The sequence below is a fragment of the Sorex fumeus genome, unplaced genomic scaffold (genome assembly GCF_029834395.1).
Source record: "Sorex fumeus unplaced genomic scaffold, SorFum_2.1 ptg000028l, whole genome shotgun sequence".
In the NCBI taxonomy this organism is placed as follows: Eukaryota; Metazoa; Chordata; class Mammalia; order Eulipotyphla; family Soricidae; genus Sorex; species Sorex fumeus.
This window is the reverse complement of record NW_026606085.1, coordinates 6011568-6028838: the sequence shown is the minus strand read 5'-3', so window position 1 is coordinate 6028838 and position 17271 is coordinate 6011568. Positions and strand designations below refer to the sequence as shown.

Genomic DNA, 17271 nt, shown 5'->3' with positions numbered 1-17271 from the left:
GAGTACATGCTGGCCCTGGGGCAGGGGTGGGGGCAGGTAAGAAAGTCTGACCGGTGCAGGAGGAGCCTGCATTGAACACTCACATTGGACAGAGGTGTCCGTCTGCATAACAGCGCGCCTGTCGTCGAGGCAGACAAGGCGGGGGGGCGGGGGAGGGAACTGGAGACTTCGGGGGAGGGCTGTGCACCCTGGAGAAGGGATCGGTGCCGGAACACAATGTGCCTACAACCCAAGCATGAATGACTTTTTATAACTCACAGTGACTAATTTTTTTTAAGCTAAGCTCGCCCCCCCCCAAAAAAAAACAAAACTAGAAGTAGGAGGAGGAAGTGGGGAGCTGAATCGCACCGAGAGAAGGAAGTTGCGAGTCCGAGGTTCCCCTTTCGAGCCCTTCCCCGAAGCCACCGGCCCCAAGGTCCCCCGGTCCGCCCCGCCCCTGCCCTGCCGGCTCTCGGAGCAGGGCCCCACCCTTCTCCCGGGACAGGCGACTAGACGCCGGCTTCCGAGCTGCGGCATCCCGGTCCCCTCGGTGGGCTCTGAAGCACCGCGACCGGCCGCCAGGTGGCGCAGGAGGCCGCCTCGGGCCGGCCCCGCCCGCGCCCGCAGAGCCCCGCCCAGAGCCCTAGGGCCCCCCACCCTCCCCCCAGACCCTGAGCGGCCTCTGCAAATAGATGCTGGGACTCGCCGCGTGATTCCAGCCCCGGAGCTGTGGTCCCGACTGTCACCCGGATCGCAGAGACGCCGCTGGAGAGGGGCTCGGCGCCCGGCAGGGACCGCAGGTGTTTAGTGGGGCGGCGAGGACGGGGCATCCAGGGCATGCGTGGGGCTGGAGGCTGGGGACCTTCGGGGAGAATTTGGCTTTTAAGGTCGTCGCCGGTAGGCTGGGCAGGTCCCATTGTCCTTCTTCATGCAGAGTGCCGAGGCACAGGGCAGCCAACACCCTTCCAGCAATTCTGAGACAGGAGGGATGACCCAGGGGTGGTCTCTCACTATGGGAGTGACCAGTGTATGAGACCTCAGTGTGGTCGCACCTTCCTTGCCTCCTTCAGAGGCTGGTCATAAGATCATGGAGTCTACTGCCCTTCACTATGAAATTCTGCTGGTGGGTGTTGGCATCAGGAGTCCTTTGCCATCAAGACCTGGGAGTCCTGGACGTGCCTTCTTGGTTGGTCTAAGAAAGCCCGAAGCCTGCAGACGGGATTGTCCCTTTGTGGTATCAGAGGATTCCCTGAATATTAAGTGTCGGTGTGTCCTGCGTGTGTGCTCCTGTGTCTGGCCCATCCCAGGTATGGGGCAAATAAGCAAGATGTTGGGGTCAATAGGAGGAAGGTTGTTCTGAGGGAAAAGGAAGGCGAGATGAAAGCAGCAGGATGTGGTATCAAGTGAGTGACAAGCCTCTGGGCACAGAGGAGGAGTGGGTTTCAGCAAAAAGGAGGTCTAAAAGTAGGCCAGGCCTTGCCTTCAAGGCCGCTTCTGGGTTATCCTCTTCCTCTCTGACATGTCCCCATCACTTCCCATTCACTTTCTGCTTTATGGCCTGTGACCACACTGAGCTCGTTACAGCACATCTCTAGGTCTCGGCTCTGCCACAGGACTTTCCAGAAGTAGGGATCTGCACTTTTCTAGAATTTGATGTTGTTTTGTAAGTGGTGATCTTGAAACTGTCGCCTAGAAACCCTGAGTGATGTAGGTTGGAGGCGTGAACCCAGCCTGACGCACCTGCATCGCCTGAACTGCTGCTCTCTTAGCCTATTTCTCATATGTAAAATGGGATAGAATTGTAACCTTACATGAACGTTTAAGGAGAAAATTGCAGTGAGGAAGCTGTTCCCTGGGTATTTGCAGACCAGAGAGTGAGTGTCCAGGACTTCACTGTTTCCTCAGCAAGAACATGGTCAACCAAGTGTCTGGAAGACAAAGGAAACCGCTTCAAGACCATGCTCTCATTTTCTGGGCTAGACGATCTTCCCCAATCTTTTGAAGCATAACTAGGAATATGAGAATGGAAAAAGTTCAGGGTCTTTGGGTGCTGTGTCTTCTTGGGGTTCTTAAGCACTACCTCCCACCCTCTCCAGCGTAGGTGGGTAAGGAGTCATTCTGTTCTTTCCTCAAGCTACAATGGAAGCAACTTACATTTGGCTCCTCTGCCTTACCCTCCTCCTTTCCATAGAACTTTTAAATTTTTCTTTGCGAATTCTCTAGTGGAAATAGAATCAACTGTTTGTAGTTAATGGAAGGGAAATAAGGTGGAGACTCTACAGTGAAGGCAGTGGAAGAGGCTGGTTGTTGAAGGTGACTCTGCAATTCTAGGTTAGTAATTGATCACAGGTCTGCTAGTAGGTCCTTTTTGATAATGCTGTGTAGAGTTGGAAACTCCTGCTTGGGTTCATCTGAGCACTCAATCTGGACAGACATGGCCTTTGTTCAGGAAGCATACCCCAGGCAGCTGAAGACTTGTTTGGCTGATCTGTGGCTAAATTCTGAATCAGAGTTCCTTTTTTTTTTTTTTAGTCATATCTGGTTGTGCTTGGGATCACTCCTGGTAGACTCAGGACCATATGGGATGCTGGGGATTGAACCCAGGTTGTCCACCTGCAAGACAAGCTATGATATTTCTCTGGATCCTGCATTAGATTTTTAAGAAAGAAAACTTTTGAAAAGGCAAGGTAGAATGATCGTCGATAGCTCACAATTTAATTTTCAACTTCAGCAAGGCACAGGGGAAGGAGAGACAGGAAAGACTGTATGTGACTTCTGTTCAAAGGGAAAATGGGATTTTTCATTGCTGCCATGGATTGTGTATTTGAAGATTCCATCAAGTTGAAGATGTACATATTTTCACATTTCAGCAATTCTAAAAATCAAGATGCATCTTACAGTTTATAGCATCTAACCATTATAGTAGCAGCATTTATTTCTTATTGGGATACAAAATGATGGTGTGTCTTACAATTGATGGCACCTAAGATCCTCTTAAAATGTAATGTTATGGGCCTTTACTTTACTTTACTTACTTTATGGTCTTTAAAAATTAGGGAGAGGGACTAGAGTGATAGTACAGTTGGTAGAATGCTTGTTTTGCATGTAGCTGACCTGGGTTCAATCCCTCACACCCCATATGGTACTCCAAGCCCACTAGGAGTGAACCCTGAGTGCATAGCCAGGAGTAAGCCCTGAGTACAGCTGAGTGTGGCAAAAAAAAGAAAAAAAGAAAAGAAAATGCAAAAAGTGATGAAGGGGGGAGGAATTCTTTAGATGTACAGTACACACAGGATATATTATTCAAATAAGTGAATTTTCATTGCAGATTTCCAATAACTCTGTTTTTATAGTAACAAAAGTTTTATTGTATTTAGTTTTTAAAGAAATCTTTATAAAATGGGTTGCTTGACTTTAGAAATATAGCACACTATTTAAGACTCACAGATCAGATCACAGATCATCCTATTATTCGTCGATTGCCTCGAGCAGGCCCCAGTAACGTCTCCTTCATCCTAGCCCTGAGATTATATTCAAGGCTCTTTAGGAGAATAAGACCCATCATTGTTACTGGTATTTGGCATATTGGGTACGCCACGGGGAGTTTGCCAGACTCTGCCGTGTGGGCAGGCTACATTCGGTAGCCTGCCAGTTTGTCAAAATTTAAGACTCAATAATTTTTAAATATCAACTTCTATACCTGTCATTCTTTCTTTGCATTATGAAGATATACATTATCTGTCCTTTCTATTTCAGTTTTTCCCCTTTCCCTTTAACTGCAATTTCATGTTGTTGAACAATGGATTAACTATTGAGCAGTGGACTAATTTTATGTTCCCAACCACAGTCTGAAGTATCCCCAGGTACTGTTTCATTTTATGCATGAGCAAACTGAGGGCTAAAGCTACTAGTAAGTGCCAACTATTGACTTACTCTGATATCAGCTTTTTAGCAAATATGATCAATCTCAGGTGGTGGCTTGCATCTTTCTGTAAGAATGAAGCTTATACTCTGTTTAGTCTGACTTTGGGAATGTGAGGTGACTGCCCACAAGTTTTTCTATTTGTTTCTAAGTTAACAGCTAGTGTCTGAATAATTAGAGTGATTCCTGTGTATGTGAGATACAGCTCTTACAATGGTACCCAATTGGGAAGGAGGAATGGATATAGGAAGAAATGATTTTGTAAGCTGAGTCTACCAACTGAGATGCAAGGCTTTGGGCATTAGAGTTTGGTTTTTTGTCTCAAGCTTCTCTCCAGTCCCAATCCAATCTCTCTGCTGTTGTCATTGTATGCAGATGACTCCAGTAATACACCCCACCCCACTACCCCAACCTGGCCATTACCCTCTGGAGAAGGTCCAGTCCCCCTCACTTGGCCAGTAAAGTCTCACACCACTAAACCTAAATTTAGTGTAGAATGATCCTCAATAGCTCACAATTTAATTTTCAACTTCAGCAAGGCACAGGGGTTAGGGGGGACTGGAAGGAGAGACACACAAGAAAGACTGTATCTGACTTCTGTTCATCTCCTGAAGTTTAGGTAGACCTCTGTCCTTTGCATGCACTATTCTTTCTCCCCACCTTGCACTGCAAGGTAGATTGAAGTCATCCTCAGATACACTGTACAATCTCATCATCCTTGAAGTGGTCACCAAACCTTATCCTACAACAATGACTGCCCCCTACTTCTGTTTCACTAGGTCTTTATGTCCTTCACCTATGTACTGATCAGCCTGACATAGGATCTGATCTATGTACGTTGGAGGCTTGCTTTCCAGGGTTATGTGATATTTAGAATGTCTCTTAAACTGTCAACATGAACTTCCCCCAAAAACTCATAGGCAAGAAGTTTGTGTACACCTACAGAGCAAGCTACCTAAAGGCAGGATGGACTGAAGACAGGAGGGTGGGGTCAGGAGGGAGTGTTATGCTTTTCATTTTCATGTCCTCCACAGTCTACTTGCTGCTGTTATTGATCTAGGCAAATCCGCTTGTGTGGTTTCCTTGTAGGCGGGGTGTAGGGGGTGGAGTGGGGTGAGCACTGAAGGTGACTTCTAGGCTTTTTCCTCCTATGGAGTAAGTGAATATTTCTGTCTTAGTCCTTCTCTCCTAGCCATGTGAGTTTAGATAAGTCCCTGTCCCTCTTGGGGTATCAGTTTTCAACCCATTGGTCTGTGGAATTAAAAGTTTTTCTGCAGTCCCCACCTAACCTCCAATATTCCAATCATTGGCTCACCATTTGAAAATAGAGAAGCTTCTATGAGCTAGATCAAATTAAAATAGTGATGTCGATAATAATTGTATCTGATACTTAGAAAATATCTACTGTTCTGGTATACTGTCTTAGATATTCCTCTCATCAATTTCTTAGGGGCACAGGGACTCCCTTTGAAAATCAGATGAGTGCTTGCAAGTACCGAACCTAGTGTTTTACATAGATCAGGAACTCATCCTCTGTATCCTCTCTTTCCTTGCCTTTGAACAGTATTCAACTTTGGCACAATAAAAAATAAAAACTACTATAGAGTGCCTTTCCCCCACTTTTCTCTGATTGCCACCAGAGAAATTGGTTCATTACTGCTATAGTGGGTTTCTTGCAGGAATCCTCTAGATTTGTGTTTTTGTGTTGACTCACCTCATTAGTTGCAAAGAAAGCCCCCATCTACAGAAACCTCACCACATTATTTGCTCTCCTTCTGTCCCTCTTGGGTCAGTTTCTTAATTCTTCAGGGTTAAGAAACACTGATTTTCTATATATTTAAGAAGTCACTTGTTCAGCTCCCACATCCTTCTTTCTCATCCCAAGTTGTCTTCTAAGAAATGTGAGATCTCTGTCTCTGGGTTTGGGGTCTGAGCTTTTGTTCCTGAATACATGGTGGTTTTGAGTCTTGTCAGGCAAATCTTCACACAGCTGTTTTCATGCAGCCCGGATGAGACAGCCACCTCCTCATTGAGTTTTGTGTTTGTTAGATCACATCTATACCTACCGCTCTAGAGGTTCAAACTCTAGATAATAAGTTTCTTTGAAAAAATGATAGTATGATAAAAAAAAAAAACTCTTTCTCCCCAAAGCACAAGTGGAAAAAAATCTCATCTCGGAGGGTTGCTTAAATCTAAGGGTCTTCTCAGTTGCTATTTACAGAGAAACCCAGGTTAATAACTTCTGTTCTAAAGAACAGAATTTTCTCTTCACTAACTTCTTTGGTTAGCTACCAGTACATCATCAGTCTGGAGTAAGCTGTTGACAAAGGCAAAGCAAGGATGATAACAATAATGAAAACCTGCCAACCACAAAGGAAGCCCCTGGTGATTCACTGGTGAAATCTTGCAGTGGTTGTGCATCAGGGGCTGAACTCTCTTCCACTTGCTCATACTCTATGAATGTGCTTTCTAGATTTTTCTTGAATTGAGCCCATTTTAAATATTGTTAAAGAGCATTACTTTTACTGGTGAAGTGCTTGCAAGAAGCCTTTCCTCTGCTCCCCATCCAGAGAACTAGATTTAAAGCCTAAGGGAGAATCAGAGAAAAAGTGTATTTCTGGCCATTCACACAAATAGAAATAGTTTTTGATAGTAGCTTTCAATCACTATCCACAGAAATTACCTGCTATCCCATCAAAAACTATTGCCACTTAACACAGTGTTTTTCAATTGTGGTTCCAGTCCTCAGATGTAAAATGATTAAAAATTATTGCTCCAGGAAACTAAAGCATCTACTGGTAGGTATTCTACCATAGACATTCAAAGTCTCCCAGGGCCAGCCATGAGCTTGGGCTTTATTTCTCTGATGTGCACATAGTACTTTAGAATCTGTACCTTGAAGTCAAGTGCCATGTGTGAAGACAATTTCTACAACTTCTAATTTCTAGGGATATTTTGTTTGCTTGTTTGTTTGTTTGCTTGTTTATACTGTACCAGAGGTCACTGTAGCAGGACCTCATACATGCAAGGCACATGCTATATCACTGAGCTATTTCCCTGACCTTTTTATAAATCTTTGTTTGGGGGTAATGGGGGCTGGGAGAGAGCTACACTGGCAATGTTCAGTAGTTACTCCGTGCTATGCATGTAGGAATTACTTCTGGAAGTGCTTGGGGAACCATCTGGGATGCTAGGGATTGAGCCCTGGTTGACTGTGTGCTGTACTATCTGTCCAGCCCCTTTATAGATCTTTTAAAGCATAAGTGGAAGTTAAGTTTTTCAAATACTTGTAGCATATATACATAAGGTGTTCTTTCACCTTAAATGATATGTGTCTTAAATGATATGTGATATGTGATATTAACAACTTTCACATATTGACCCTCCCCTGAACTTCCAGCATAAACTTAATTTGGCCAAGATATTTATTCTTCGAATACAGTTGGGTTTTATTGGCCATGGTTGGCCATGATGGCTTTAAGATTTTGGTATGTATACTCACAATTGTGCATGTATACTCATAAATGTAAGTAATCTTTGCTGCATAACTGTTGCTGGCTTTGCAAAGTGATTTGGAAAGCATTTCATTTTCCCCTGCACACTGGGACATCTTATTAAGCAGTTGGCTATAAGATGGTCTGCTCTTAGAAAATTGTAAGTACTGTTTGTCTTTAGGTCCTCCACTATCTTTTGGTTCTTGATAGCACAGCGGGTAGGGCGTTCGCCTTACACGCGGCCAACATGGCCACCCGAGTTCGATTCCTCCGCCCCTCTTGGAGAGCCCGGCAAGCTACCGAGAGTATTCGCTATGCCAAACACAGTAACAACAAAGTCTCCAATGGAGACGTTACTGGGCCCGCTTGAGCAAATCGACGATCAACGGGAGGGCCTTTACCTTTACCTTTACCTTTTCTTCCTCATCCAGATGCACACTTATCACCTCAGGGCTCTTAAATTGGCATCTGAGTAATCTTTTTTTTTTTTTAATTTTATTTTATTGAATCACCGTGAGATACAGTTACTTAAACATAAGTTTTAATGTTTGAGTTACAATCACACAATGATCAAACACCCATCTCTCCACCAGTGCACATTCCCCACCACCAGTCTCCCAGTATACCCCCTTTTTCATACCCTCCCCCTGCCTCTATGGCAGACAATTTCCCCCATACTCTCTCTCTCTACTTTTTGGGCATTATGGTTTGCAGTACAGATACTGAGAGGTTGTTATGTTTGGTCCTTTATCTACTTTCAGCATACATCTCCCATCCCGATCAATCCCTACAACCATCATTTTCTTAGTTATCCTTTCTCTATTACAGCTGCCTTGTCCCCCTGTTCATGAGGCAGTCTTCCAACTATGAATCAATCTTCCTGGTCCTTGTGTCTACTGTCTTCTGGAGTCAGTCTCATGTTATGTTATTTTATACTCCACAAATGAGTGCAGTTCTTCTATGTCTGCCCCTCTCTTTCTGACTCATTTCACTTAAAATGACACTCTCCATGTCTATCCACTTATAAGCAAATTTCAAAGTCTCCAATGGAGACGTTACTGGGCCCGCTCAAGCATATCGATGAACAATGGGAGGATATCTCTCCTCACAGCTGCATAGTATTCCATTGTGTAGATGTACCAAAGTTTCTTTAACCAGTGCTTTGTTCTCGGGCACTCGGGTTTCTTCCAGATTCTGGCTACCATGAACAGTGCTGCAGTGAACATATAGGTACAGATGTCATTTCTACTGTGCTTTTCCTAAGTATCCAACTGTCAACTTCTAATTTCTATAAGTCCTTACTTTATATACCCCTTCCCCAATATCTCCATTTAGTGGGAACAATATATCGCTCCGATAGCACAGTGGTAGGGCCTTTGCCTTGCACGCAGCCAACATGGTCAACCCGAGTTCGATTCCTCCACCCCTCTCGGAGAGCCTGGCAAGCTACCGAGAGTATCTCGCCCACACAGCAGAGCCTGGCAAGCTCCCTGTGACGTATTTGATATGCCAAACAGTAACAACAAAGTCTCCTGATGGAGACGTTACTGGGCCCGCTCGAGCAAATCGATGAACAACGGGAGGACCGTGACTACCGTGAGTGGGAACAAAATGCATGCAGAAATGCCCTTGTTTCCCTCAGGAGTGAATACTAAGGATAACTAACACCTATCATCAGACTCCTGAAGGGCAGCAGCTTTGAAAAAGGTAAAGAGCTGTTCCATGAAGCTCATTCTACAGGAAGGAGAAAGGATCAGTGAAGGAATATTGGAGGGAAGAATTTAGTTCACAGCAAGAAATTTAAAAGTTTATAATAGATTAACAATGAATTTTGTGGCCTTATGATAGCAAATTTCCCCATCTAGGGCACATGTGTCAGAGGTCGAAATGAGTCATTGTGAGAATGAAGACTAAAGAGATAACTATTTCTCTTTTTAACTAGTTCTCTTTAGAATTACATAGAACTATCCTCTTTTTTTTTTTTTTGAGGGAGGGTCCCATGCCTAGCAGTGCTTAGAATCTGTTCTCAGTGACTCCTGTCAGTTCTCAGTGTCAGAGACTGAACCAGGGATGACTGTGTACAAGAAAAGCATCTTAACCCCTGTACTAGTTCTCTGGCCCAGTTCTCTAAATATTAATGGCCATCATTGACTGGTTGTGTATAAATTGGCTTTTCTGAAAACTTAATTTTATTAAAAAGTTCAGTGTTCTTGGACAGACAGATCTCCACTTAGGAACTTCCCTCATGAATCTCACGGCTCTGCTTTACAGGCTCTGCTTTTTTTATCAATGATTAGAAAATCGCTTGCCATACCTGGTAAGAGACTGTGGACTTTGATCAGGATCCCCCTTCATTTCCTGTCTTGGAGCATGGGATTTCAGCAATCTCTGGTGATTGTTGTAATAAACTAATTGATCCACACTTCAGAATGACCTTCCCATGTGGTAACCCCAGAGTCAGTTTACAACAATCTTCAGGCTGAACTAGAAAATAGTGGCCTCTTGTTACTTAGGGTTTCCAGGTCATCATTTAATAGACATTGAGTTTTTCATTCACTTTAATACTGACATCTTGGGACCTGTGCTTTGAGAAAACTAAAAGCTCAGAACTTTCCTTGGCCTATTACTGTGCTTAAGGGAACACTCGGCTGTAGCATAATGCCCAGACTACTGGATAGGAGTAGAAATATTATCTCTGGTCCTGTTTGTTTCCTACTTACTCCTCACCTCTCTGAATATGTTTTCTCCTGAATCATGAACTATATTATTCTGATATTCTGTGAGTTTTCTATCTACTCTTTGAGACTAGATTTGTTGAAGCTGCTCTTAAGAGCTGAGCAGAGAAGGAACCTGCTCCTTCCCTCATGGTGCCTGACTAATGACAGGAGTTCTGATCACTAAAAGTTGTTTTATCAGACCATAGTGACTACACAGTTTCCTCCAACCAGCCTTCCGTTCTATATGATTCCCTCTTAGGTCATTGGTAACTTTGCAATGACAAATTTCAATTATCTTATCTTTCAGTTTCAAAATTGAGTCCTCCACTTTTTTCTCCAAGAATTTTCACTGTCTCCTCTACCTGAATTAGTTCCTTCCAGGCCTTCTTGCAACCTGCATCTCTTTGAATTTTTTAGAGCAACTGATGTCCAACACATTCACCTGGAATTGATCCTCTTAACATACAGTTCCTACCCTCCCTCTACTGGGTCTTCTTGCCATTTTCAGATATGCTTTTCTTCCTGACCCAGACTCTTAACTCTAAACCCACACTGGTTATTTTCACTATTTCAACTTCAACACACATCCAGAGTCCCAGTTTTCATCCACAAGGCATTCTTCCTCTATAGACTTCCCCATTTTTGTCTCTGGTGAAACCAGACTCCAGTCTTGAAACCTTGGAATCATCTCTGAGTCCTCCCTTCATCTTCCTGTTCTTCACTGTCCAAAACATGATGGCCTGTTTTTGATGGTGCTTCCTTTCCCCTGGGTTCTTGCTTCTCTCACTTCCCCATCGATCTTTCTGCTACCAATTTGGACTTTCCTTGCTTTATTCTTATTAAAGTCTCTTTTTATACTCAGAAACCACTGCAGATCTCCCCACTGCCCTGTCTCAGAAGGAAAGTCCAGAGTTGTTGGACTTATCTTTCAGTTTCAAAATTGAGTCCTCCACTTTTTTCTCCAAGAATTTTCACTGTCTCCTCTACCTGAATTAGTTCCTTCCAGGCCCACTTTGTATTATTTTCTCTCTCCTCTTCTTCCTGAGTGAAAAATATTTCTGCCATTTTGTTTAACACTGACTTCCCAGTGCCTGGCAGTGTTTATATGTTTGGTGGTATTTGGGCAGTGTTTACTGAGTAAATAATCGCCTGTGTGCCAAACCGTCATGGAGAGTCCTGGGATTTATTCAGACGGCTCATGATCTGGTAGGCTGCACTACTCAGACGGCTCATGATCTGGTAGGCTGCACTACCTCCATCTAATATATTTATGGGACTCATTTATTTTACAAGGAATTGAAGTCTCCAGATACCTAACTATGTTTCTATGGGCATTTGCACAGGCAAGACCCTGAATTTTGCCTTCTAGTTCAGGACAAGGATAAATTCTGATCTGCTTCAGACTCCCTGAGCCACTTTCTAACTTGAGTTGCTAAGATAACCTCTCCTTGAGAAATCAGCTTCCTACCCACCAGGTGACTCAGACTGAAAAAAGTTTTTTAACAAGGGATGCCTAGGAAACCATCCCCAAACAAGCAGTGACTACTGCTTTACATGGTCTGGGGAAGTATCTTGCTTACAACATGGTGTTTACAAGGCAGAGAGGCTTCCTGTTCCACCTACCAGGCAGACTGTGGAGCAACCAGAACTATGTTTTTAGGGGGAGGGAAGCTAAGAGATACTTGGAAGATTTCCAGGGATTTCTCAGACATCTCTGGAAGGAGCAAAGTAATCAAGTCAAATGTGATCAGCGGTTTTAATTGAAAGAAAATAAGGTCTTACGACCATTGTCTCTTCTAGATGACAACATTTTTTATTTTTATTATTATTTTAGCACAGCGGTAGGGCGTTCGCCTTACAAGCGGCCAACATGGCCGACCCGAGTTCGATTCCTCCGCCCCTCTTGGAGAGCCCGGCAAGCTACCGAGAGTATTCGCTATGCCAAACACAGTAACAACAAAGTCTCCAATGGAGATGTTACTGGGCCCGCTCGAGCAAATCGACGATCAACGGGAGGGCCTTTACCTTTACCTTATTATTTTTTTAAATAAACATAGCCCCATTGTGATGTAGAACCATTTAGAGCAAAAAGTGACTCCCTTCAGTCATTTCCAAGGAGGGTATATGGGTCAGGGTTAAAAAAGGATCAGGTTGTTTTTAATTTTTTTTTTTGAGCACCACCCAGAGGTACTATTGCTGATTTCTCTTGCTTTGCCTGAGGAGTTTATCCCTGGTGTTACTCAGGACCACATGGGAATCAAACCTGGCTCTCTCACAAAGCATGTGCTCCAGACTTTTGAGCTATTCTCCCTGATCCAAAGTGAGTTTTTTGCTTCTTGTGGGGGGAGGGGATGGGGTTTGTAATGCACACTCAGCTATGCTCAGCTATGCTATGGGTTTATTCATGGTTCCAAGCTCAGGGGACACTCCTAGTGCTGCTAAAGAACCATATGCGGTGCAGGGGATCAAACCAGGATGAGCCATGTGCAAAATACATACCTTATCCATATTGTCTCTCTGGCCTTTCTTTACTTTCTTTAGAAAAATTGGAAAGAAGGGTTTGGGGTAAAGAAGAAAGCAGTAAAAGGATTCCTCAGGAGAAAGACTCCTGCCATTCTGATTGTGAGTAGTCTGACCACTGCCTTAGTACCCACAAGAACTTGAACTTGTGTCAATGGCCTTTGCTACCTCTAGAACCCTATATCAGATTTTGGAAAGATCTGAGTAAGGGATTTGGACTCTCTTTGCCCCAGGACAGAGATCTTTCATGTTTCCTGTTTAGTGAGAAGGACTAAACCTAACTTCCAGTGACCCAAGACTTTTTCAGGTGAGGTCAGAGAAAGGATATACAACATGAATTGTCTACCTGCAGGGAAGACATACAAAGGACTCCTGTGACTTTATTATACTAGCTTGTGGGTCACAGTGCTGTGATATTGGTTTTTGTAGGGACATTTGATATAAAGGACAAGGGCATGGCCCTTTAACAGAACTGATGATAGCAACAACAAGAAAAGTATGTCCTTTTTGAGAAATGCAGAGGTTGGCCTGAATGCTGGGGTTGAGGAAGATGAGAGATGGTGTTAAGTAAGGATTCATCTTTTGTGGCATGGAGACAACATGTTTCTGAATGGTGAGATGTAAGGTCTAAGGCATGTGAGTTGTTTGGAAGTTAGAAAAGAGGTTGTTCTAGCACTGGAGAGATAGTACAGTGGGTAGGGCACTTGACCAGCCCAGAACATCTGATACGGTCTCCAGAGCACTGCCAGGAGTAATTCTTGAGTGCTAAGTCAGAAGTATCCTCCCAGCATTGCCAGGTAGTTCCCTAAAACCAACAAAATTTTTACAAATCATTAATTAATTAATTAATTAATTAAAGAGGTTAATCTAGTAGTGCCAGAGTCAGCTAGTAAAAATAAGATGACGGATTTGGAATTAATAGTAGCAAGCCCACAATATTGGGCCATTTAGTGGATATAATGATTAAAGAATGAGTTGCCAAGGGGGTATGGTGCCACCAGCAGGTAGCCGAGGAGCGAGTGCATCAGCAGCCTGGTGGTGCTTTCAGACTTCCAGTTACCCCCAAATTATTGCCTTTGGCTAGACCCCAACAACTTGGGGCCAAGTTTACCATGAAATTAAATGGCCAAAAGTTAGGTATGTGGGAGCCACACCCACAAACCACCTCCAGCTGAGCTATACCAGCTCATTTATTGGCCTTATTCCAGAGACCCATAAATCTTGAAAGCGATCCAAAGACGCAGTTGGGACTGGTGGCGCAGAGCAACGCTGGTGAGCAGGCACACCCTGCAGGGCATATGCCAATAGTTTATTACTCTGGAAAAGATGGAAACAAGGGCCATGATCCAAAGACAGACAAAAGAATCTCTGAAAGCAGCTCGCTGCAGAGATACCTCTGGACTTTAAGCCAGGCCAACTTCACCAGAGTGCCTCAGACAGGGGTAGGTGTCTTCCCTCTACCTGTCCCCTAAAAATCCTGGCAGCTGTCAGCTTCTAGACCCAATGAGAAGTGCAGGCTGTCTTCACCAGGGCACCTCAGCGGGTTGAGTTTCCCTCCCTGACCCAAGCAGAACCCTGACAGCTGAAAACCTCTAAAACCCAATGACTGCCATGCCCAAGGCCACTCTCCACATGCTCAGATGATACTCACCCAAGACCAAGCCTCACCCAAGAGTGGACCAGCAGGAAAACCCAGGTATGCAGGAATTCGTGACTGAGATCTCCAAGCCTGCTTGGATTGGGATTGGGCCTCCTCCTCTCCCAGGTCCCCAGTTTTCCAGTAGCTTGGCAGTCACACCCACAAACTACTCCCCACACCATGTAATCTCATAAATGGCCAAGACCCAGAGACTATAAACTAAAGCCCCCAGAAGAGAACGACACAGAATTTTCTGGACATGACTTTCTATCCATAACAAGCAATACAAAACAAATTGTCTAGCATTGCCTTTTCGGCAGGTTTGAGTGGTGGTGAGACTGGTGTTGAAATAGCGAATGTGGGGCTGGAGCACTAGAACAGCAGGTAGGGCGTTTGCCTTGCATGTGGCCGCCCCGGTTTGATTCCCAGCATCCCATATGGTCCCCTGGGCACCGCCAGGGATAATTCCTGAGTGCAGAGCCAGGAGTAACCCCTGTGCATCGCCAGGTGTGATCCTCCCCCCAAAAAATAACCAAAATAAAAAAAAAAAGAAATAGCGAATATAACTAAAGTAGAGAGAGAGTATGGGCAAAATTGTATGCCACACAGGCAGGGGAAAGGTTGGAATGGGGCAGTGAGGGGGGAAAGATGGGGAAAGACTAGGGATTTGGATTTTGGTGGTGGAATATGTGCACTAGTGAAGGGATATGTGTTTGATGATTGTATGACCGAAGCTTAAACATGAAAGCTTTGTAACTGTATCTCACGGTGAATCAATAAAAAAGGGGGAAATAATAATAATAATAAAATAATAAAATAAATTAACATTCTGAATTAATAAAAGTAATGTGGAGTTAATGCTCAATTCAATCAGCTTAATCAATGACTGAATAAATAGCAGTACTCCTACATTAAAAAAGAAGAATGAGTTGCCACTACCAATTACCTTTATTCTCTCATTCTTGGCTCAAGGCAAGGTGTTATAATGGTCCAATGGTCATGACTGGCTGAAAATAACTCCTCTTGAGTCATAGCTCAACTCTACTGGTCCTCAACACACTCATATAGGGAATTCTTTAGGCATTCGGATGGGACCACAGTTGAATTACACCTTGGGTTCAAAGCTCAGTCCCTTCAGAGATTTTGCCTTTTCCGTCTCTTATTTACTGGTTTCAATGATAAGGAAATACCTTCCCTGGCATGTTACTCCTAAGACTTGCTTAGTGGAAACATTAATATATTTTTTATAAGACTTAAAATTTTAGGTTTAAAACAAAACTTAGAGGAAGATCAAGAGCTTTCCTATAAACCCCCTGCTCCTGAATAGGTACTCACTAACATAATTCATCAGAATGATACTTCGGTTTTTTTTTTCTTCTTCTTCTTTTTTTCTTTTTTGAACTAACAGTGAAAATATGCTGACACATTCTAACTACCCAGAGTTCATAGTTGACATCAGATCACACTCCAGTTGTATTTCTATGGATTTGAACAAATGTATAACAACTTACATCTATTATAATATTACCATAAGAGTACTTTCATTATTTGAAAAGTCTATGTTCTTCCAATTCATCTGAAAATCATTAAAATTTCTATTATCCTATTATTTCCTTGGGAATATTTTTCACTAAACAGTTAGACCTTTTGTAATACCCACACTTGATTATTCAGGTACTTTCTTATTAACTGGTGAGATATTGTCTTTAATTTATGTACCAAAACTGTCTTTCTCAACTTGAATTGCTAGCTAGTTTAATTTGCTACGAAGACAGTTTAAGCTTTAAATAACTCAGTAGCTATTGTTGTTGCCCAAGCAAGGTAAACAGAGATTGATATAAGCAGAAAATGTAGACTGCTTCTCTGAAGGACAACTCAACCTTTTACAAGGTATTCCCTACAAGGGAATTTGGGTATATGATGTGGTTTCTATATGAGGTCAGATCATAGAACATACTGTATAAATTTTGGGGAAATATCACTAGTTATATCTAAGTGACACATTAATAGAGAAACAAAAATGTAGTTTTGCTTTTTAGCATCGTTGGAAAATTAGTTAATATGTTGGTTTGTCTGTTGTAGGGAAGAAACCTAAAATAGTAGTGACTTAAACAAGAAAGAGGTTTATTTCTATTTAATGTTCCATTCTGAGAATAAGTGGTCCAGACTTTACATGACAGTTTTATGGGCTGAGAAACTCCTTCTGTCTTTTGTTCTGCCTTTCTCAAGTTTAAGTTTTCATTTCATGGACAATGATGGTAGTTCTAGAAATTGCTAGAACATTCACTTTCCAGTTAGCAAGAGAAGGAAAAAGGAACAATACATTTTATTTCATTAAAAATATTTATTTCAAAACATTTGAAAATTACAGTAATTATATCGATCAAATTGTGGTTATATGGTCATACTTAACTAAAAGAAAATATGTAATATGTAAAAATCATATTACTATAAAAAAAGAGAATGAATATGGAAGGATATTACAGGTCTCACTCATGTTTGAATTCTACTAGCTTGAGATTCTTCTGAATCTCCACTGTCATATAATGTTCTTCATACCTTCACTATGAAGTAAACATGCCTTTGAACCCTATTGACATTTGTTTTTTAAAAAATGGCATTCTATATTCTGAATGATGGAATTAATCCAAATGTCCATCTGCTGCTGAATGAGTAAACAAAATGTGGTTATTTTTGCCTATGAAAGGAAACTCTGTAGGGTGTTACAATATGAATTAATCTTGGGGACATGCTAAGTGAAATAAGACTAACAAAAAGACACATATTGTATGAATCCATTTGTATGAACTGTTTAGAATATTCAAATTTATAAAATGAAAGAATAATCGTGGTTTCTAGGGACTGGGATGAGGCAATGGGGAGTTATTTAAAGATACAGGATTTTAGTATGAGAAGATAGAAAGTGTGAGGTGAATTTTAGTGATGATTGCAGAACAATGGGAATATATCAATGACACTAAACAGTACACTTAAAATGGT

The 17271-nt window shown here is 42.6% G+C and overlaps 1 protein-coding gene across 1 annotated transcript in view; it reads left to right on the top strand.

Annotated features, from left to right (window-relative positions):
- Nucleotides 1-692: 692 nt before the first annotated feature.
- LOC130024369 (phosphoinositide 3-kinase regulatory subunit 5-like) overlaps nucleotides 693-17271 on the top strand; it is a 65985-nt gene continuing 49406 nt past the window's right edge. The window contains exon 1 of the mRNA XM_056115093.1: nucleotides 693-779. The gene's annotated coding sequence lies outside the window, so the exon portion shown is untranslated. The remainder of the gene's footprint in view (nucleotides 780-17271) is intronic.